Raw genomic sequence first — 22,814 nt, forward strand, 5'->3', positions numbered from 1 at the left:
GGTTGTGGCTCAGCGGTAAAACCGCTGCTACATACAGAAGGTGCCTGGTTCAATCCTCAGCAGCATTCTCCAGTTAAAAGGCCCAGGTGATATGAGGTGACATGAAAGACCTCTGCCTGAGACATTGGAGAGATGCTGCCAGTCTGAGAAGACAGTACTGACTTTGATGGACCAATGCTCTGATTCAGTATAAGGCAGATTCACATGTTCATGTGTTCAAGTTTGTGGAAGTTCTTACTTATTTGCTTCCTTACAAAGTCCTGGAAAGTCCCCAAGTAAGCAGAAAGCACTACTTTATATGTGGTTGTTCTGTTCAAAGCTCCACTGACAGCCAACTGTCAAGTTTGCTATTACAAAGATGACAGAATTGCAACACATCTATATTCTAATAGCCAAGCCAGCAAAACCTGAGGATACTAAAATCTGGCGATTGGATACTAAAATCTGGCGATTGAACTGACAAGACAGGTCTTTCTACAAACCTGAAAAATGCCCCAGGCTGTCAGAAAAATCTGAAATCTTTTTTTAAAAAACAAACACACACTATGGATGTTTAAAAAGCTCAAAATAGTAAAAGAAGTGCCTGCAGTTTTAAGACATGGATGCCTTCAGTGGCTGCTGCTGGGCGACCACCACAGACTTGGGGCGTTTTCCCACAGAGCTTACCACGGAGTGACGTCTCTCTTCACCGCGCAGCGTCTGCGCAGATTTCCCACCAACTGCTCCACATAACCAGGAAGTGCCGCGGCTTTTGCGTCGCTAACGTAAACTGGTTTTTAGCGGTTTACATCTGCGACGCAAAAGGTCCAGCACTTCCTGGTTCTGCGGAGCAGTTGGTGGGAAATCCGTGCAGACACTGAGCTCCGCAGTAAGCTCTGTGGGAAAACGCCCTTGGTTTCTGGCAGTAAAAGATGGGGAGGGGACCACAGCTTTTTTGGTCTTTGAGGGAGGACTCACTGGGGTCAGGATTGGCAGGAACCACTGGATAACTTGATACGGGACAACTTGCATGACTCAAGCAGGTCTGGCTGCTTTCTACTGTTCAACAGCAGCCACCCCATGAAAAGCAATGTTGTGTAGTGGTTAGAGATTCAGACTAAGACTTTGAATCCCCGTTCTGCTCTGGAAACTCAGTGAGTGACCTTGGACCAGTTATGCATTATCAGGCTAATTTACCTTACAGGCAAGGCTGAGATTAACTACTAAAAGAACCTGGATGCCTCCCAAGTGGACTGATGCCCTCCAACCCACACCTGGGCAAGCCAGTCCTCAGACAGAGGGACTGCACCGAATCCACCCAAAGCCAGCACAAGACAGAAGACGCAGTGAATAGCCAGCCTGAGGTGAGGTAGGGGAACCAGCCAGAGCCTGCACAAGAGTTGAGACGGAAGGTGGTGGTGCCTTCCTCAGCCCACTGAAGGTGAGATGGAGGGTGGTGCCAAGCCATGCACAAGGCAGAGAGTGGCACCTGGCCATGCCCTGTGCGAGATAAGGCAGAGGGTGGTGTGCAGCCCTGCTGGGCAAGGCAAGGCAGAGGACAGCACGTGGTCCCTCACAAGGTGAGGCAAGACAGAGGGCAGTGCTCAGCATAGCATGAGTCAAGGCAGAGGGTGAAACCCAGTTTGGCCCAGCCAGTTCCTGCGTGAGGTGAGGGAGGCACCCAACCAAGATGAAGGAGGTAGTCCCAGGTCCATGCAAGACAATGGAAGCAGTATCTAATCTGCATGAGGCAAGGAAATCAGCATCTAGTTGATTGGTTAGGCAGGCTGCCTCTTCCTCTCTCTCTTTCCATCTCCCCCTTTGGGAGGAAGGGTCAGAAAGACTGCCTCTTCCTCCCACTTTTGAAGGCAGGGCCAGGTCAGTCTAGGGAAGGGGCCCTTTCCCAGGGCATTTCATTCCCAGTCTGCCATAGTTTACAGATTTCTGAGGATAAAATGTAGGGGAGAAGAATGAAGCAAGGTGCTTTGAGTCCCCGTTGTGGAGAAAGGTGGGCTATAAATTAAATAATATAGTTGAAGGTGGAGAGGCAGATAAAAGGTTGCTGAATGAGTGGAAAGGAAAGAGGGGGGTTTGTAGGGAATTCTGTTTGAAAAATCAATTGCTATATCTCAAACAGTTTGATCGATCGATGGATCAAATAATCATTGAGAGGCATTTAACAAGAAAGCAAAAAACATATTTATTACTACAGGGAAAGGGTACTGGGAGGTAAAACAACAAACACTAAGAACTACATGTTAACACAAAGAACACGTGCTTAATAGAGGATACTTCCCCCTTCTCCTTGACCTCTCTGCCTGAACAAAGGAAATCACCTGACTAACTGACCAAACAAATAAACCAGTTTTCCCACTTCTAGATCTTGATTGACAGCAGTCAGTATCTTCCTCCTAGGTCATGCAGACAATAGGGAATCGGGCACGGTGTTAACCCTATAATGACTGGAACTTTAGAACATTGCAAAGGACATACAGAACAGATACATAATTCCAACACCCCTTCTCAATGTCTAATGTGCAAGTCATGTGCAATCTCCATCAGTAGAAAGCAATTTCATTTTGATCTCACCCACACCATGAACTTTCAAGCGTTTCTGGTTGGCACCTATCATTTCAGGTCTCTGACTTTTATCCAGCTCTGAAAACATGCTTTTGTATTGGCAAATATGCATTGACATGCAACTATCAATCAAAAATCTTCCTCTTTCAGCACTAGAATTCACATTATTAATATGCATTGTGCATTCTCTGTTCCCTCCTGAGCTACTTTGCTTAAAAAATTTCCAGCTGCTATTATTTCTACGGCCACGAGATGGTGCCCGTGTTCCCTCATTTGAACCATGTGTTTCAAAATGGCTATTCCTTTGTTTAGCAGCAGCATCCTAATTATCACAATACCTGACAATATGGCCTTTTTGTCCACATCTATGGCAGATTATATCCTATCTTGCCTTATTTCTATGCTGTGTTTCAAGCTTAATGCAGACATAGAATCAGATAGTTCAATTTCCTTGTCCCCAAATCTGTAGGCTGCTTCCTCTTTGATAGCATATAACAGACCTTCCAGACTCAAATTTGTTTGCAGTCTCAAGATCATCTTAAGAGGCTTGTAACTATTTGGTAGAGCTTTCGATATAGCTTTCGGCAATATCCTCACCAAACTCCTGTAGTTTGGATTGTATGCACATAAATTCCTTCAGGCGTTTAGTCACATTCTCCCCTTCTTGCACTTGAAAACCAAATATTTTGCCCTTTAAATCATGTATAGTGCTGATGGAAGTTTCATTACATTTACGTTTAAGGCATTCAATCATTTGTTTTGCAGTTTTAAGGATATGCAATTCAGGAATTTCATATAATGCAATAGACTTCAAAATGAGAGTTTTCACAAAACCATCTAGCCGTTTAAAATTTGATTTTTCTTGCTCATTATCAGGGTGATTTTCAGACAAAGTTCGTTCAGCTCCATAAATTTCAAGTCTTTTCGTTAGGAGCAAGAATCAGAATAAATCCTATCACTGGGGGATTGCTACTCACAGTCCCAAAACCAAGATTTGCAGTGGCTGCAGCTGCAGACATGGAAACAGAAGATCCAGTGGCTCCTCTCTCTGGCCTCGACATCTTTCACAGCAATCAGGCAAAGCAGGGTTAAAGATTCTTCCTTCTTCACTGGAGAGAAAAGGTGGCGGGGTGTGCACGCATGGCTGCAGTAAGGTTCTTTCAAGGTCTCCGATGTAATCTACAGAAAAGGGGTAAAGAGCTTCAAAAATCTCTCTTTAGCACATTCAAGGAGATTTCTGGAGTCAGTAGCAAGGTTCCCAGGTCAGGACAATCTGGGTTCCAGGCTCATTTAACTCAGAATGCACTCAGGAGGCTTCAAAGGAAAAAAGATTTTAAAATGAGGCTTGACTGCCCACTGCTTTCCAAATGCTCTCGACGCGATCCAAATCTCAAAAAAATCATTTAGAGTTCAAAAGCCAAAAACAGTCCATGCTATAATCAATTTTGTAGCAAGAACCATCTACTCTGCTACCAATTTTGTAGGGAAAATCAATTGCTATACCTCAAACAGTTTGATGGATCGCTGGATCAAATAATCATTGAGAGGCATTTAACAAGAAAGCAAAAAAACATATTTACTACTACAGGGAAAGGGTACTGGGAGGTAAAACAACAAACACTAAGAACTACATGTTAACACAAAGAAGAACACATCCTTAATGGAGGATACTTCCCCCTTCTCCTGGACCTCTCTGCCTGAACAAAGGAAGTCACCTGACTAACTGACCAAACAAATAAACCAGTTTTCCCGCTTCTAGATCTTCATTGACAGCAGTCAGTATCTTATTCCTAGGTCATGCAGACAATAGGGAATCAGGCACAGTGTTAACCCTGTAATAACTGGAACTTTAGAACATTGCAAAGGACATACAGAACAGATACATAATCCCAACAGGGTTGACGGATGGAGGGAAAGAGGAAACTGAGGAGGTTGAAATGGAGAAATAGGTATCCAATGCAAGTTCTTGCTGGTTCCCCACTGTGTAATTGGTCCCACCCTGGTAACCAGTTCTGTGCAACTGGACTATAATTAGGGTTGCCAAGTCCAATTCAAGAAATATCTGGGAACTTTGGGGGTGGAGCCAGGAGACATTGGTGGTGGAGCCATAAGCAAAGTTGTGACAAGCACAATTGAACTCCAAAGGGAGTTCTGGCCATCACATTTAAGGGAACTACATACCTTTTTAATGCCTTCCCTACATTAGAAATAATGAAGGATAAGGGCACCTTCTTTTGGGGCTCATAGAATTTGACCCCCTGTTCCAATCTTTTTGAAACTTGGAGAGCATTTTGAGGAGACCTATCATATGCTACGCTGAAAATTTGGTACCTCTACCTCAAAACACCGCCCCTCCAGAGCCCCAGATACCTTGGTATTAATTCCCCGTTATACCCTATGGCCCAGCAGACATTTCCGCCGTGCCCCCCCCCCCCGGTTCTGATGACCCTGAAGCCGTCATTTGTCTGTCGAATGTAGGAACGTTGGTCTCCAATATGAATTGTTTTAGTCATTTACGAAGCTCGTTGAAGCCTCACGTGAAACAGGGCATTTAGCACATCCCTGTTGCGTCTTATTGCCTTGCTGCATTCCATCCAGATATTGGCTAACAGAGAAGAACTGGAGCATTAGACTCTGTTTCTATGGCATTGCACACTACTTCCCGACTCCAATTTCAAGGAACAGACTGTCGGATATCAATATAGGAATGGTTGTTTCGGGAGTAGTTTTTTTTTGCACTTTGTGATACACTGTATTTTTATGAATAATTTGCCATATAAATAATTGAATTTCTAAGTATTTGAGGTTGATTTAATGTGAAAGCCTGTGTGGCTTTCTCTTCCGCCCCACCTGGGGATTGGCACCTCTACTCACGAGTTGCTGAACTTCCAAGTTTTTCACAGTAACACAGGGCAACCAAAGGTTCAAGTTTACCTTCACACTATACAAACGACCTCTACAAAGATTGTGCAACAAACGGAGGATCTGGGCTCCTTTCACAGCCATGTTGTTCTGCCTCCCCCCCCCCTCCCGCTCCCCTTCAGCCTTAAAGATGCAGACACACCATCCAAAGAGGAAGGCTTTCCAATAGAGACTGAAGCCTCCGGAGGGGGGAAATCACATGATGGCTATGGGGGCAGGGCTTAACCCCTGCCGACCGGCTGACTGGGGGGTGGGAAGGAGCCTGGGAAAACGGGAGAACCCCCACTGGGACCTGGGGATTGGCAAGCCTAACTATAGTTTTCATGAGTAGAGGGTGTCAGGTAGGGTGATGTGGAAAACTAAAAAAAGGGGAAGAACATAAAGTTAGGTTGGCTAGTGGGTGGGACAGGCCCATAGCCAGAAAATTTTCAGTGGAGGGGCCCAGGAGATTAAACATTTGGTGGTGGGGGCATGGGGCTTGGCTGTTTCTTCCCTCCAGCAGCCAGCCTGTCCAGCCTGAGCTCTCTCTCCCGCTCTCTTTCTTGCTGTTGCTCTCTCACACTCTCTCTTGTGCTGTCCCCTCACTGTCTCTCTCTCGGTCTCCCACTGTCACTCTCTTGCTCTCCCCCCCTCTCTCTTGCTGTCCCTCTCTCGCTCTCCCCTCGTTGTTGCTCTCCTGCTATCACTTTCTCTCTCTCTTACACACACACACACACTCTTATTGCTCTTTCTTGTGCTCGCTCGCTCTCCCTCCCTCCCTCCCTTTTTCCTAAAGCTCTGAAATCCACACCACAGGCAGGCACCTCTTAGGTTCAAAATGCCTTGGTCATCTCAGCAGGTGTTAGTGGAGGAGTGGGGAATCAAACTCGGTTCTCCCAGATAAGAGTCCGCGCGCTTAACCACTACACCAAACTGGGAGGGTTAAGTGCCCCGTGATTCCCCCTTACCTTTCACACAGGGGTGCTATTGGTGAACAAGGTGTCTTGGCCCCGGGGAAGGCCAGTCAGGGAGAGTTCCAGAACATGAAGAACCCAGCCAAGAGCTCTCATTGCTCTTTCTTGTGCTTGCTCTTCCTCTCTCCCTCCCATTTTCCTTGGGTCCTGCTGCCATATAGAGGGAAGGGGGGTTGAATAGAGCAGCCTGGCCCCCCCGCCCCCCATAGCTACGAACTTAGGGTGGGAAGGAAATGAGGAAACAAGTAAAGGGGAGAGGCTATGGAGGCTTTCAGGGAATGAAAAGAGGAAATAAGGAAGGGGAAATGAGGTGTCCCCCACAAGTCCTGGCAGGTTCCCACTTGTCAATATATCTGATTCTCAGCGAGGCCAAATCTGTGGATACTTAAATCTAGAGATTAGAGCTGTGAACACACAAGATATATCTTTATACAAACTTTAGAAAAGCCTTCGGTTTGCAGAAAAATCTGAAATCTTTTTTTAAAAATTCACTGTAAGTTAAATCCCACCCCCCCAAGTAATAGGCACAGCACCTGTAGCTTTAAGAATCTCATGCCTTCAGTGGCCATTGCTAGGCACCTGCAACAGTGCTGCCTGCTGAAAACTTGGTTTATGTCAATAAAAGACAGGGAGAAGGGGCAGGACCCCTTCCAAGGGAATTTTGGCCTTTGAGACTAGGCTTGGCAGCACCCCCTGAACAATTTGATAGCACACGTTCCATGACTCACTGTCAAGTTCCCACTTTTCCTTCAATAAAGATGACTCTCCATATGTTTGGATAAGTATTTATTGTAAGGCAGGATACATAGACACTGACTCAGTCAATCTGTGTCGAAAGTGATGTACAACAGCACAGATTCAGATTATATACCCTTGCAATGGTCGTTAAAAGCACACCTGAATTTAGGGCACAAAGTCAGTTCAAATTTAGTGGCTATAGGTCACATACACATATTTCCTACCAAGCTTTCTACAAAATATCCTAGAGAGGGAGGAACGACCTTTGGTTCCCAGTGCCTAGGAGACGAGCTGGTTAACTTTTGTTTCTGCAACAGACTAAGCATTCTACTCACACATTCCACAGTCTACATCAAAGAAGCACTGAAGAAACACAGATAACAAAAGGGGGACTTGACACTCGCCCAGTTCTGGCTGTTTGCTAATTTTCAACAGCAGCTGCCCCACAAAAGCCAATGTCTTGTAGAGGTTACCCTTTCAGAATAGGGTCTGTGAGACCCAGGTTCAAATTTGCACTCTACCATGCAACCTTGCTATGGCCCAGTCACACACTCTTAGCCTAACCTACTTTATAGGGTTCTTATGAAGGTGAAATTGAAGGTAATGATGTAAGCTGCTTTGGGTCTCCATTGTGGAAAAAGTAGGTTGTAAAGTAAATAAATAGTAAATATTGTTGAAGATAAAAGGTAGGTTGGTGGGTGGGTTGGAAGGGAAGAATGAAGAAGGGAAAGTTAGGGGTTGTCAGAAGGAAGGGAAAAAGGAAATAGTGTGGAGCAGGCAATACAGGGGAAAGTGAGATGTCCCCTGCCAGTCCTTGTGGCTCTGGCAGTTAACACCATGCAACTCAACAACTGTTTTCCTCGAGAGAGGCTGTCAAGGGAAGGGAAGGAGAGAAAGGTGAAGAAAGGGAAACAGGTAAAGATAGTTTGCAGGTGGGTGGGAAGGTGAGAAGGGAGCAAGAAGAGTGGGGCAGTCTATAGGTGCTTTTAGGAAAGGGAAAGAGGAAACAATGGGAGAGGGGAGGTGAGATGCCCACTGCAAGTCCTTGTAGGTCCCCACCAATGTTCCCTCTAAGCTACAGGGTCTTGTGAGCAAAAATTCTACTTTATGAGTTACTGGCATTAAACTTGTGAGCTACTGGCATTGAAGTTGTGAGCTACTGCATAAATTATTGTGCTCTGGGGCCATTTTTCCTAAGCTAAAACAAAAAATGTGTGAGCTGGGGTCTAAAAAACTATGAGCTAGTTTATGCTAACTCAGTTTAGAGGAAACACTGGTCCCCACCTGACTTTTATCATATGTGGTACTTAGTAACTGATGAGAGCTTTTTTCAAATGCTGTGTCTATTTATAGCTTTTCCAGGCCTTCAATTTAAGGTTCCATCACAGATCGCACAGCACATTAAAAAAAAAAGAAAGCCCAGCCATTTGAGGAGAAAAGGGTTTTGTCTGAAACCATTCAGTTCAGTTGGAGTAACTTCCCTCTTTCGTGTCAACCTCATCATTCATTTTGTAGCCCCAGGCTTTGTTTACTGCAACCATTAAATACTGCAGTGACTAGCGAATTACTCATTTCCCCCCAAGGTGTGCCGCTGCAGTCCTTGTAGATTCTTTACTAGCTAATATCCTTATTTTTTGATTACATCTTTTTTTCAAGGATGAAAGTACCCATTTAATTTGGGGTGTCTTACATACATGTTGTAGATTTAGGAAAGCCCCTTACCTTCTCGATTCTTAAACTGTGGAGCAGATACATCTTCATGTGGGAATGAGAGCATAAGTTACAAACATTCCAGAGGGTATAGGGGATGCTAATGCTTCTGTTGACATCGGGGCCAGTTTCAAATAGCTACGTAGTCAGAAACGACTGGTGCTCGAGCACCAGTCGTTACCTTTTTACTACATTGTAAGATGGACTCGGTGGGAGGCAAGAGAATTGGAGTCAGGGGAAAATGTTTCAGTAGAAAAAGTTGAATAGATTTTAACTGAATATCCCTTTATTTCATCCCACATAGCTTCATAATGTAGTTTCATATAAAATTGCTCCATACATCAGTATTTCTAACCTATTGAACTGATGCTTGCCTGTGGTGGTCATCATAGTATACCATAGTCAAAATCAAATATTTGCAGAGTCAGACAGTAAGTCAAATCAGTAAGTTACCATTCCAAATCAAAGCAAAATTCATGTTGTGTGCTGAATGTCACAATGTTTTAAAGTGTTTTAAAGTTGTATCAGTGATGCTAAAGTTGTATCAGTGATGCTCAAGACTTGAGTCCCAATAAAATAAAATTATGTCCAACCTCTTAATGAAGTCATGCCAGTTATTAACAAGTCATAGAACCCAACTGGTTATTCGCAAGTCAGCAGATCTGATTAACAGACAGGCCAGTGTACTACCTGTTTCAGTGCTCTCCTTTCTCAAAGCCAAAACAACTTCAGAATACTACTTTCAACATCCATACTAGATCATGTGCACACAACAAAGCTAATGGTAAGTCAAACATTCAAAAACCCACACCACTGTAACAATACAATATTAACCAAACTTATGTCAGTTTGCCAATATAACATTAACATATAACATCACAAGATATAATCCCAAATAATGAAAATCAGCACAAGCCTTACACAGTCATACCATCAATAACATATCTTACCATGAGAACAAAGTAAGAGTCAAGTTGTACCTTTAAAACCAACGAAGTTTTATTCAGAACTAAGTTTTTGTATGCAGTCATATGAGGGGATAAGGTACAGTGGGCTGAAATACATGCAGTTGGTGAGTTAAGAGTGCAAACTGATATAAAGCTAGGATCACATGGCAAACCAGTGTAACAAATTAGAAGGCCATTTGGTAAAAGATAATAAAAGTTGCCTGCCAATCGGTGTTGCTGCAAATCTAGGTAAAACAAAAGGACATGCATTTCCTTGTTCTTGCCCACCTAATTTACTTCTCAGCATCATCCAAGTTCTTAGAAAAAACAGTACGCCTAATAAATCATTTCATATAATCCTCTACAGCTGTGTGGCTCACAGTTTAATTAATTACACTTAAAGTGTCAGACCAGCTTTAACAGAAGTATGTTTAAAGTTGCAAAACTGTATTAACATGTACAATCACAACAATGTTAATGTATTATTTAACCAAGTACATATTACATAGAATATAAAAAATATATGACATTACTCATGCTTTATTTGTCAAAGCATTTATTAAAAAAAAGATAAAGCTGTATTTAAAATCAGACCTTGTGGTGTCAATGAATTTAATTTAAAGGTCCAGTAAGCTTCCTATCTCAGTAATGTATTCTGTATAACCTTGCACATAAGATAACTAGATCTGTATTTAAATAGAACAAAATATCTAAGGTTATCAGCAGCATGATTCCACTCAACAAAATGTGATACAGAGGAGCTTCCATCACTCTGCTGTTAATCCTTGATCTGTGTTCTGAAATCCATGTCTTGACACAATATGTGGTACTTCCTACATAAATTATTTTGAAGATACACAAAATTATGTAAACCATTCCACATGTTACAATTAGTAAAAGATTGCAAACTTACATTGTGCCTACCTCCCCTCAATATAAACTCTTTTGGTTCTAGTGCTAGAGGGTAAGCCGCACATCCCCCACATCTGAAACGTTCCATGACATCCATTCTTTCACTTCCTGCATGGTTACTATCAGAGTGTACCACCAAATATTCCTCCAACAAAACGAGGAATATTATGTCCAGGAATTTCACCCAGCACATGCCAGTGTCTCATAATAGCCCTCCCTATAGCATTAGATAGGGACATGTAATCAAAGGCACATGCAATTCTATTATCTTCAGTGCCAGTGTAATATTCCTCCTTTTGTTGGTTTTAGGAGAACCAGGAATATTAAGGAATTAATTTACGTACATACATAATATGTATTTGGTTAAATGATACATTAACATTGTTGTGATTGTACATGGTAATACACTTTTGCAGCTTTAAATGTACTTGTGTAAAAGCTGGTCTGGAACTTTAAGTGCAATTAATTAAATTGTGAGCTGCATAGCTGTAGAGGATGTTATGAAATGATTATTTATTTATTTATTATTTGTATCTTACCCTCCCTGCAAGTGGGCTCATCAACAAATCATCAACAATTTAACGACAAGTAAGACAATTTAAACAGTAGATAACACAGTACTAGCAATTATATAAGGTTCCTGCCATACTGCATTATTAAAAGCAACCAGGCTCTAGAGCCAAGAATGATGATAAATCTTGTTAAAGGTGTTGCAACCAAAGGTATTCCTATCCAGAGGGGCTTCAGCGAGGCATATTGTTTTTTTCTAAGAATACTGTAAGATTTGTTATTGATTATGACTGTGTAAGGCTTGTGCTGATTTTCAGTATTTGGGATTATATCTTGTGAGTCTTTCATGTTATATTGGGAAACTGACACAAATTTTTAGGGTTTGTAGAATCTTTCGGGCTCAAGTGCCGTGTTCTACTGGAGAAAGTTTTTCTTCCAGACGTTTCGTTCTCAGCTGCAGAGAACATCCTCAGTGGCGACATGTGCATTGAGCACAGCAGCCAAGAAGGTCAGAGCGCCTGCTCCGGCTGCAACGCCATTGAGGATGCTCTCTGCAGCTGAGAACGAAACGTCTGGAAGAAAAACTTTTTCCAGTAGAACATGGCACTTGAGCCCGAAAGATTCTACAAACCCTAATGATGTTGCCAGCCGTGAAAACCTGAAATCTTTAATGACACAAATTTGGTTAATATTGTATTGTTAAGAGTAGTGGGTTTTTGAATGTTTGACTTATTATCTTTATTATGTGCACACAATCTAGTATGGATTTTGAAAGTAGTACTCTGAAGCTGTTTTGGCTTTGAGAAAGGAGAACAATGAAACAGATATTAGGCTGGCCTGTCAATTGACTCCACTGACTTGCGAATAACCAACATAACTTCATGAGGATTTGAAGTATATCAGTTGGGTTCTATGACTTGTTAATAACTGACTTCATGAAGAGATTGGATATCATTTTATTGCATGATTTAGTAATATGTAACTTGAAGTTTTTCATGTATGATTAGGGTCTTTTGTTAATGATAGCAGTAAAGTTAATTTTAGTACATTTTCATGGTTTTGTTGTTTATTTTGGAATCTTTTTCTGTAATTCTCTCTGGTAGTTTTTTTATTTTCCTGTGGTTGTGGCAGAAAGTAGCTTAGTTCAGAAAGGGAGCCTACTTTTGAGAAATGCCGTATTGCTCATTTGATTAGGCATGCAAGCAGTTCTCTTAAGTCATATATTCCAAAAGTAAGCAAGGAACACACATTTAGTAGCCACAAGGTTTTGCAGTACAGTAGCTTATAAATCTAGTAAGATAATTTGGTTACTCTCACAATCCAACTATGTGTCAAAGAAAGAAAGGTTGGAAGGGTGAGTTGCACCAACTTTCTTGTTTTTCTTGCATTTCATTTGCCACAGTTTTCTACTTTTTGCTAGCCAAACGAGCAAGAAAGAGTCCATAGATAACGGACTAACTGCAACAAACAGCATTCGTTCTGCATGCAATATCGATGCGGAATGAGCTCAGTATAGAAGGGCTCCTATCAAAAATGCTTTCATATTCTACTGCTGATCTAGCCTTCAGGTTTTCTCAGTCTCCTCAATTCTTCAGTTGAGCCGTCTTCTCTTTCTCTTTTTGGCAGATTAAAGCAGGTTTTTTTTTAAAGCTTCAAATTTGGGATGGGGTATTGATACTACGAAAGCTATCCAGTCAGCACTATATACAGCCGACTTTTGCTGGAATTGGCAGAACCAGTTTATATTGAATTCAGTCCTGGACGGAATATTGTAGTGACCAGGGAATTCAGTTCCGGTTGGCTTGGTGTCAGGGGGTGTGACCTAATATACAAATGAGTTCCTGCTGGGCTTTTTCTAAAAAAAAAAAGCCCTGGTAGTAACCAAAATTCTGTAAGCACACCAAGGCTCCATGTCTGCTTTTAAGTATGTCTCTAGTCTCTACACATCTGGTATCATCACACACAAGCTATGCATATTCAGAAGGAGTCAGAATTAATATTACACTGGTATTCTGTTACTATTATGAAAGGTGTGAATATGAAAATATACATTTTATAAGGTTTGTATTTACGTTTGTCAGGGTTTTAAGAAATTCAAAAGTCCTATTCTCTGGAATCATGGTGATTTGCTAAGATATCATCTGGTGATCCAGAAAGAGTACTTTGATGTTTCAGTGCCTTTAAAGTAAGGCATAAGTTAAATTTCATTCTTGTGGAGCAGGAGTCCTGTTTCAGTGAAGGAGCACATGGAGATGGTTCGATCCCAGGCATTTCTATTTTAAAGAACTTAAGGTAGCAAGCCTGAGAAGAACTTTTGGAGAGGCACGGCCCGTCTGATGGGCTAGATGGAAAAAGGATATCAAGCAATTTAATGTGTTAAGGTCTGTAAGCAAACACTAGAGCAAGACAGTTCACACAACACTGGCATTCTGCAGATGTGGTCTGTGATGAAATGACTGTGCATTTACTTCAGAATGCATACAGCTTGGGGGGGCGGGGGTGGGGGGGCTCCCTCTGGGTATCCTACCCCCCCCCAGGGAAAGTGTATGTGCAATACATAGCCTCTCCTCTCCCGGTGTAGTGAACGCCGCGTGGTCACTGTCTGGCTATGCCTGGCAGATGGTCACTGCAATGGCCTCTCCTGCATTACTGCATCCGTAGCAACACCTTCTCGCTGGTCCCCCCCGTTTTTCACAGAGTTTGCTACGTCATGGTGCGACCGAATTGTCCGGCGGTATAACCGGATGGGCAGGCTGGGCCCACCAACCTCGCCAGCCTAAGAGAAGGAAAACTCTAACATCAAACCCGGGCAGATAGAGCTCGTTAATGTAACACCTACCACCTGGAGGACTCGCTGCCGGCGTCCCGGCTTACTGGGCCATGGCAGATGACCCCCAGGTGAAAGGGTGGAGCCAGTACCGCGCACACTGCGCTTCACCTAAAAAATTCCTCTGCGCAGGCCTGAAGGGCATATCCACACACACAACCCACAACTCATCAAGTCCTGCACCCTTCTTAAATCTTCGTTCGCGAAGCCAAGCCGAGAGAGAGAGAGAGAGAGCATACAGCTTGAAACTCAACCCACATTTACCATGCCACTGCAGTACTGCTGAGAGTAGATTGAGCAGTGGCATCAAAGTTATGTCAAAAACTGAGCAGGAAAGCCATTGCATGACCGCTAAAACCTTTGCATTTGCAATGGAATGAAAGCTACAGGGAGAGCTGTCATTGTGCGGAAGCAGGCTAAGTTGTATAGATTCACTCAACTCACACAAATGCCAAAATAGTCATGCAAATTGCTCCCGAAACATCTATACATCTAGTCACTTTTCCGAGTGGGGGTGTCTCACTCCCTCTGAGTAATGGGTGTTCCTGTGCAAGTTGTAAAGAAGCAAGTTTTCCGGTGGTGTGTTCTGTAACTCCATGACCCATAATTTTCCTTTCCCCTTAACCAGCACATTCAGATTTGAGATGGGCCTAGGCCAGCAGTCCCAGCATATGTTGTTTTTATTGGTTCCTGTATGTTTTACATAATGACATGGTGTGTTGGTATCTCCATTACCCACTTCTACTCCTACATCTTTGGAGGAGGAAACATGACAACACCCTTATTAATCAAATTTCTACTACATGTGCCCACATGACATAACCTTTCTTGAAGACAATGCAACTTTATATCCAGAGAAATGAAAGGAGGTGGTAATTCAGCCACTTTTGAAGAAACCTTCACTGGATCCTACGGTTTTAGTTAACTACCGCCCAGTTTCGAATCTATCATTCCTGGGAAAGGTGGTCGAGAAAGCGGTGGCAGAGCAGCTACAGGTTTTCCTGGATGAAACATCCGCCCTGGATCCATTCCAATCCGGTTTCCGCCTGGACCATGGGATGGAGACGGTACTAGTCGCCCCCACAGACAACCTAAGAAGACATCTGGACCAAGGCAGGTTGGTGCTGCTGATTCTTCTCGACCTGTCAGCAGCGTTTGACGCGGTCAACTATGATCTATTGACCCACCGCCTCGCTGTCACTGGAATACGGCGGGGGGGGGGGGGACCTTGCAATGGTTTTCCTCCTTCCTCCAGGGACGGGGACAAAGGGTGATGTTGGGTGAGCAGACCTCCCTGCAACACCCACTTATTTGTGGAGTGCCGCAGGGAGCTATTCTTTCGCCCATATTATTCAACATCTATATGTGCCCCCTTGCCCAGATTGCCCAAGGTTTTGGACTGTGTTACCAGTATGCTGATGACACCCAGCTCTATCTGTTGATGGATGACAGTCTGTCTTCTGTCCCTGAACATCTGTCTGAGGCATTAGAGGCCATAGCGGGATGGTTGCAGCAGAGCTGACTGAAGTTAAATCCAACTAAGACGGAGGTCCTGTGCCTGAATCGAGGGGTGTGTGTGTGCACCCAGCTTCCAACCTTGGACGGTGCTGTGTTAGTGCCGACCCAACAGGTGAAGAGTGTGGGAGTGATCCTGGATGCCTCACTTTCTATGAAGGCCCAGGTCACGGCGACTTCCGGGTCTGCCTTTTTCCATCTATGACAGATCAGGCAGCTAGCACCATATCTTTCCCCCCAAGACCTGGCTACAGTGACCCATGCAGTGGTCACTTCCAGACTAGATTACTGTAACTCTCTCTGCACTGGCTTGTCCTTGAAGCTGATCTGGAAACTACAGCGAGTGCAGAAGGCGGCTGCTCGCCTGCGGACTACATCACCTGTATGGGTGAGCATGCGGCCGGTGCTCCACGGCCTGCACTGGCTGCCTATAGAGTGTTAGCCCTGACTTTTAAAGCCTTACGCGGCCCGGGACCAACATACCTGTGGGACCGTCTCTTCCCATATATGCCCCAGAGGTCGCTTTGTTCGGTCTCCCAAGATCTTCTGACTGTCCCTGGCCCAAGAGATGCCCGTCGTGCCTCTACCCGGGCCAGGTCTTTCTCAGTCCTGGCTCCAACCTGGTGGAATCAGCTCCCTATGGAGATCTGGGCCCTACCTGGCTTGCTAGCCTTTCGTAGGGCCTGTAAAATGGAGCTGTTCCACCAGGTTTTTGCGTGAGGCGGTGGGCATCTATTCATTAGATCGGTTGGCCTCCCCTGCTGTACTATCCTACTGTGCTGTTTTGCTGCATCGTATTGTCATGCCATAACATTATTTGCATAACTCATAAGCATATGCCCTCCCTCCACCCAGCCAAAAGCAACCCGATGCAAGAAAGCAGAGCCCCGGCTGAGCGAGGCCTGCTTGGGCTGGCTAGAGATAAGAACATAAGAGAAGCCATGATGGATCACGCCAATGGCCCATCCAGTCCAATACTCTGTGTTACACAGTGGCCAAAAAAACCAAGTGCCATCAAGAGGTCCACCAGTGGGGCTAGAAGCCCTTCCACTGTGCCCCCCAAGCACAAGAATACAGAACATCACTGCCCCAGAGAGTTCCAACAATAAGACCAGCCAGTCCAAGCAGGCCTCACTCGCCTGAGTTTCTAATGGGTTTCCCCCTCAGTCAAAAGGCCAGCAAGCCACCTGCCGCCCAAAATCACATAAGATGTGGAGAAAGGGTGGTGCAGGCTTCCCAGGGGTTAATGAGGGCTGCTGGGGGTGTGGCAAAACTCCTGTTTGCTGGCTGTCTGCCTGCTCTCCTAATCCAGAGATTGTTATGCAGCTGCACCTACTGTTCAATGGACGAGGTAGGTGGGGAGGAAGAGGGGGAACCCTCCGAAAGTTTCAGGAGCTGTGCTCCTGTGAGCTCCTACTGAATCAGAGGCCTGCTAAAGGCCATCCACCACAGTCTTCATTTGTCATCACAAAAACACCTGCTGACCAGCCAGTGGCTCTGAGGAATAGCAGCATTTGGATCTGTAAGGCAGATGGGCAGCTGTAGATCACTGCAACCAAATCTCTCCATCAGGAAACGCAGCCTTAAAAAACAGGACAGAACCACATTGTGATGTAATTGCTTTGCACGAACATCTTGTTTGTATACTTGCCATGTGAATTTCAGGTGTGATCCAACACTATTTGTGATAGTATTTACTGAGAATATTTCTTATCTTACCATATTATAGAACTTACAGTGCACTTCAAGTGTTTAAAGTGCATTGTGCGTCAGTGATCCTTGCAACAAACCTGTAAAGGGAAGCTTTGCATCATCCCCATGTTGCAGAGGAGGTGGAGGCAGAGAGCAACATGCCTAAGGCCATCTACTGACTCCACGTTTAGGACATTTGCACCAGAACATGAGAAGTGCCTTGGTGGATCAGACTAGTCCACTTAGTCCAGCATCCTTTTTCACACAATGGCCTAGAGAGCCAATGAACAGGGCATAGAGGCTGAGGCCTTCCCCAATGATGTCTCCCACCATTAGTATTCAGAGGTTGACTGTCTCTGAACTTGGAGGCTCCCTTTCCCTTTGAAGCAGCAAAAGTTTTACAACTGCAGCCATTCCTATCCCATTATGTCATGACCTTCTTGGCTGCTGTGCATTGAGTGAGGCCAGGGCTGCTGGAGAGCTGCTATTTCTAGGCTGGAGGGGGTGTGGTGAAAGGGCAATAGGTTTGTGGATGTGTCCATTGTTTGGTGGGGCTTCCTGGAACCCAGTTTTTAATCTCCACTCTGCTATGGAAGTTTGCTGGGTGATCTTGTGTAAGTCACTCACTCAGCTTAACCTTCACTGGGTTTTGAGTATAAAATGGAGGGTAGGAGGTGATTTTTTAAAAAATAAATAAATAATATTCTGCATGGCATAAAGCTCTAAAAATAAAACTATCACAAGAGCTACAGGGGGATTTCAGTAGCTTTTTAAAAAGTTTAAAAGCAGAAGTGGAATAAGAGCATAAAAGCAAGCACACACAAAACTGTTTTTTCTTTTAAGTTGAGGGTAAGATCATGTCAAACAGCAGTAAAGATCATGAAAAAGTAACATCATTTGGAAATCAACAAGGATAAAAAGAAACTATATAAATTGCATTGCCGATTTCCAGATGGGGCCTGAAGATCTCCTGGAATTAGGACTGATCTCCAGCCTACAATGATCAATGATCAGTTCCTCCAAAGATGATAGCTTTGGAGAGTGAACTCCGTGGAATCATTACCCCGCTGGACTACCTCCCCTCCCCAGACTCCTCCCCAAAACTCCAGGAATTTCCCAAGTTAGACCTGGCAACGCTGTGTTGGCATCATGGAAGGCACGGAGTTAAAGGTTTGGATAACTAAAAGGCATTGTTGACAGGCACCTAAATCATCTCCGTGGGGAGGGTGTTCCAACGCAGTGGGACGGAACATAAAGAGACGGGGGACAAAAGACTGAACTTCGAGAGGGCAAAGACCTCCTGGTATTTAAACGGTGCCTCTCCCCACTGAGCTGACCGCTTTTTAGTCAAAACGATGTTGTTTGTTCTTTGTCGCCAGCAGGTGGCGCACAACGACCAACAGCTTCTCCCCGAGCTTTTGCAGCGCCGCAGCCACCACCTGGCGGTCGAGAAACGCAGTCCCGCGGGTTCCCCTCCGACGGCTTGGCGCGATCTCGGCGCAGACAGCTTGGCAACCTCGCGTGCCAAGTTCTTAAAAGTCTTTGCTAAGCATGCATAAGCTGCGATGTTTTGGAGGCATCCAGTGCGGCCAAATGTGGGCAGATTTTCCCGAGGCCGACAAAAGCAAGGCTCCCGCCTCACCAAAGCGAAATCTTGTCTGCTGCCAAATTTCAAGTCCCTGATCCAAAGCACGACTGTGCTGGAATGTCTCAATGAAAGCGCTGGAAAAGCTGGACTAGGCTTTTTTTTTTTGGTGGTTGCGCGTGCTAACGCAAAACAGGGATTTCATGCCCTGCCCTTCCGTTCTCACAAACGTGTATACCGTTATAATAAATTTAAAGATGGACGCAGAGAGAGAGAGAGAGGCCTCGGTGCCTGCGATGTCGTTGTAGTAACCTTTCTATAAGCAAGTAGAAAGGGAGGTAGAATGGAAAGTTAAGCAGCGTCAATAGACGTCATTGGCAGTTTTAGCTTGAGCGAAAGCCCAGTTGGAACTTGAGAGTTTCCCAGACTTTCTATCTCCCTCTAATATTGCCCAATGGTCTCTCTTTTTTATTAACTGAGAAAATAAAAAACTTTACTAAATACATAGAAGGTGATGGCTGCCTCTTATTCATACGAAGGACGCTTAACTTTGCTGCGTAATACCCAAGCCTCCATTTGGTGTAACACCCACCAATGCTGCTGGGAAGCCCCCCCGAGCAGGGCCTGAAGGCAGCAGCCTTCACCTCATTGTTTCTCTCCAGTATCTGGTATCCAGAGATAGACTTCCTCTGAATATAAAGGTTCCATTCTGACTAGTAGCTGTGGACAAACCAGTTCTCAGGAATGTAATCTGCAGCATACTTTTAGTCCACCTTTCCCCTAAAGAGCTCAGGGAAGTATGCCACCGGGATAGGGTTGCCAATCCCCAGGTAGGGGCAGGGGATCCCCCGGTTTGGAGGCCCTCCCCCCGCTTCAGGGTCGTCAGAAAGCGGGAGGGGAGGGGAGGGAAATGTCTGCTGGGAACTCTGTTATTCCCTATGGAGATTTATTCCCATAGAAAATCATGGAGAATTGATCTGCGGGTATCTGGGGCTCTGGGGGGGCTGTTTTTTGGGGGAGAGGCACCAAATTTTCAGTATAGCATCTAGTGCCTCTCCTCAAAATACCCACCAAGTTTCAAAAAGATTGGACCAGGAGGTTCAATTCTATGAGCCCCAAAAGAAGGTGCCCTTATCCTTCATTACTTCCTATGGAAGGAAGGCATTGAAAAAGTGTGCCATCCTTTTAAATGTGATGGCCAGAACTCCCTTTGGAGTCCAATTATGCTTGTCACAGCCTTGATCTTGGCTCCACCCCTAATGTCTCCTGGCTCCACCCCCAAAGTCCCCAGATATTTCTTGAATTGGACTTGGCAACCCTACACCGGGATGGTATGATTAATCAAATAACAACAACTATACATGGTGTGAACTCACAAAACACTCCCTGACAATCTCCTTGTCACCCTCTTTTCATGCTTCTCTTACACACAAGGAGCCTTGCAGCCTTGGCAGGGAACTTCTGGGTGAGCAAAGCTCTCTTCTACACCATGTCCTTTTGCACTGGACTTTCATGCATGAAAGAACCTTGAAGGAAGAAGGAGAGGGAGAGAAGGGTGGCCTGCTATAGCCCAGTCTTGTCAGATCTCGGAGGCTAAGCAGAGCCTGCACTCGGAAGGGGGACCAAGAAAGGCGATGGCAAATCACCTCTGTTTCATCACTCTCTTTGAAAGCCCGTTGCTGGGGTCCCATAAATTGCTGTGACTTGATAGCACTTTACACACACAGGAAGAAAGGGAATCCCTGTCCACAATTTACTTACAATTAAGGATTAGGAATTACAAAGCCTAGTCCGGTCACTAGGAAAGGCAATTCGCAGAGGCAGTAGGACAATAAGAAGCTTTTTGACTTAATTGTGCAAACTGTTCTTCGAGACTAATGAAAATCAGGGTCAAACGGTCAATTGATTTTAACAATTTCCAGCGATTAATCACCATTGGTCAAAAATTAAATTTACAGGTAACTAAAACTTCAGTGAACATAGATTAAGATGGGCAGCCATGTTGGTCTGAAGCAGTATAACAGATTTTTTGTCCAGTGGCATAAGAACATAAGAGAAGCCATGTTGGATCAGGCCAATGGTCCATCCAGTCCAACACTGTATCACACAGTGGCCAAAATACACACACACACACACACACACTGTGGCTAATAGCCACTGATGGACCTCTGCTCCATATTTTTATCCAATCCCTTCTTGAAGCTGGCTATTCTTGTAGCCGCTGCCACCTCCTGTGGCAGTGAATTCCACATGTTAATCATCCTTTGGGTGAAGAAGTACTTCCTTTTATCCGTTTTAACCTGACTGCTCAGCAATTTAATTGAATGCCCACGAGTTCTTGTATTGTGAGAAAGGGAGAAAAGGACTTCTTTCTCTACTTTCTCCATCCCATGCATAATCTTGTAAACCTCTATCATGTCACCCCGCAGTTGACGTTTCTCCAAGCTAAAGAGCTCCAAGCGTTTTAACCTTTCTTCATAGGGAAAGTGTTCCAAACCTTTAATCATTCTAGTTGCCCTTTTCTGGACTTTCTCCAATGCTATAATATCCTTTTTGAGGTGCGGTGACCAGAATTGCACACAGTACTCCAAATGAGACCGCACCATCGATTTATACACGGGCATTATGATACTGGCTGATTTGTTTCCAATTCCCTTCCTAATAATTCCCAGCACGGCGTTGGCCTTTTTTATTAAAATCGCACACTGTCTTGACATTTTCAATGAGTTATCTACCACGACCCCAAGATCTCTCTCTTGGTCAGTCTCTGCCAGTTCGCACCCCATCAACTTGTATTTGTAGCTGGGATTCTTGGCCCCAATGTGCATTACTTTGCACTTGGCCACATTGAACATCTGCCATGTTGACGCCCACTCGCCCAGCCTCAACAGATCCCTTTGGAGTGCCTCACAATCCTCTCTGGTTCTCACCACCCTGAACTATTTAGTGTCATCTGCAAACTTGGCCACTTCACTGCTTACTCCCAAGTCCAGAACATTAATGAACAAGTTAAAGAGCATGGGACCCAGTACTGAGCCCTGCGTCACCCCACTGCTCACCATCTTCCACTGCGAAGACTGCATCTTTAAGACCAACAAAAGTTTATTCAAGGCATGAACTTTGGTGTGTAGGCACACACATATGACACGGAAGCTCATGCCTCGAATAAACTATTGTTGGATTAAAGTTGCCACTGGATTCAATCTGTTCAAAAACTTGAGTGTGAGTGCTTTCTTTTAAGCACTGGATAGTATAAAATTCAGCAAACAAAAGTTATGTGCAAGAGCCACAGTATTATTTTAATTAATATGGCCTTGAATTGCAGCCTCATTGATTAAAATTAACTCCTACTGATGATCACATACTTGGTTCATGTGCTGACTAGACTTGCAGCCTTAAGAGCAGAAAGCCATCGGTGAACAAGTAGGGGAAATGGCTTGGACATTTTTTCCTCAGATTATTTGCCTGCCCCATTGTACCTACCTTAGAGAAGCTGTTTTCCTAGCTTTGGCAAGGCATATATAATGGTGCCTAAACAACCACTAGTTTACTACTGACCAGTTTGTCCATGGATGTTTAACTACTGGCATATTTTACGTGCCAGAACTAGAAGGTAGGGATGTTACTTTGCACATCATTTAGCATTTAGATGGACATAATATTAGCAACCTCCTGGCCATCAGCAACAAGTATACAGAGAAAAAGGCAGTAGTGTGGCTTTGTTGCTGATTGTCTCTTGATACAGGTACCAATTTTCAGCTTTGCCTAATATGCAGATGAACAGAAATCATCTTGTACCCTGATCTTTCTCTGTTATTGAACTGAATTATTTTGCAAAAGCAGCACGATCTTGGAAAATCCCCAAAAAGATTCTGTGTCCCACTGAGTCTCCATTCCCATTACATCTGTCTTGGTTTAAGCTCCTTTCCCATCCTAGAAGATGA

The sequence above is a fragment of the Heteronotia binoei genome, chromosome 21 (assembly GCF_032191835.1).
Source record: "Heteronotia binoei isolate CCM8104 ecotype False Entrance Well chromosome 21, APGP_CSIRO_Hbin_v1, whole genome shotgun sequence".
Taxonomy (NCBI): Eukaryota; Metazoa; Chordata; class Lepidosauria; order Squamata; family Gekkonidae; genus Heteronotia; species Heteronotia binoei.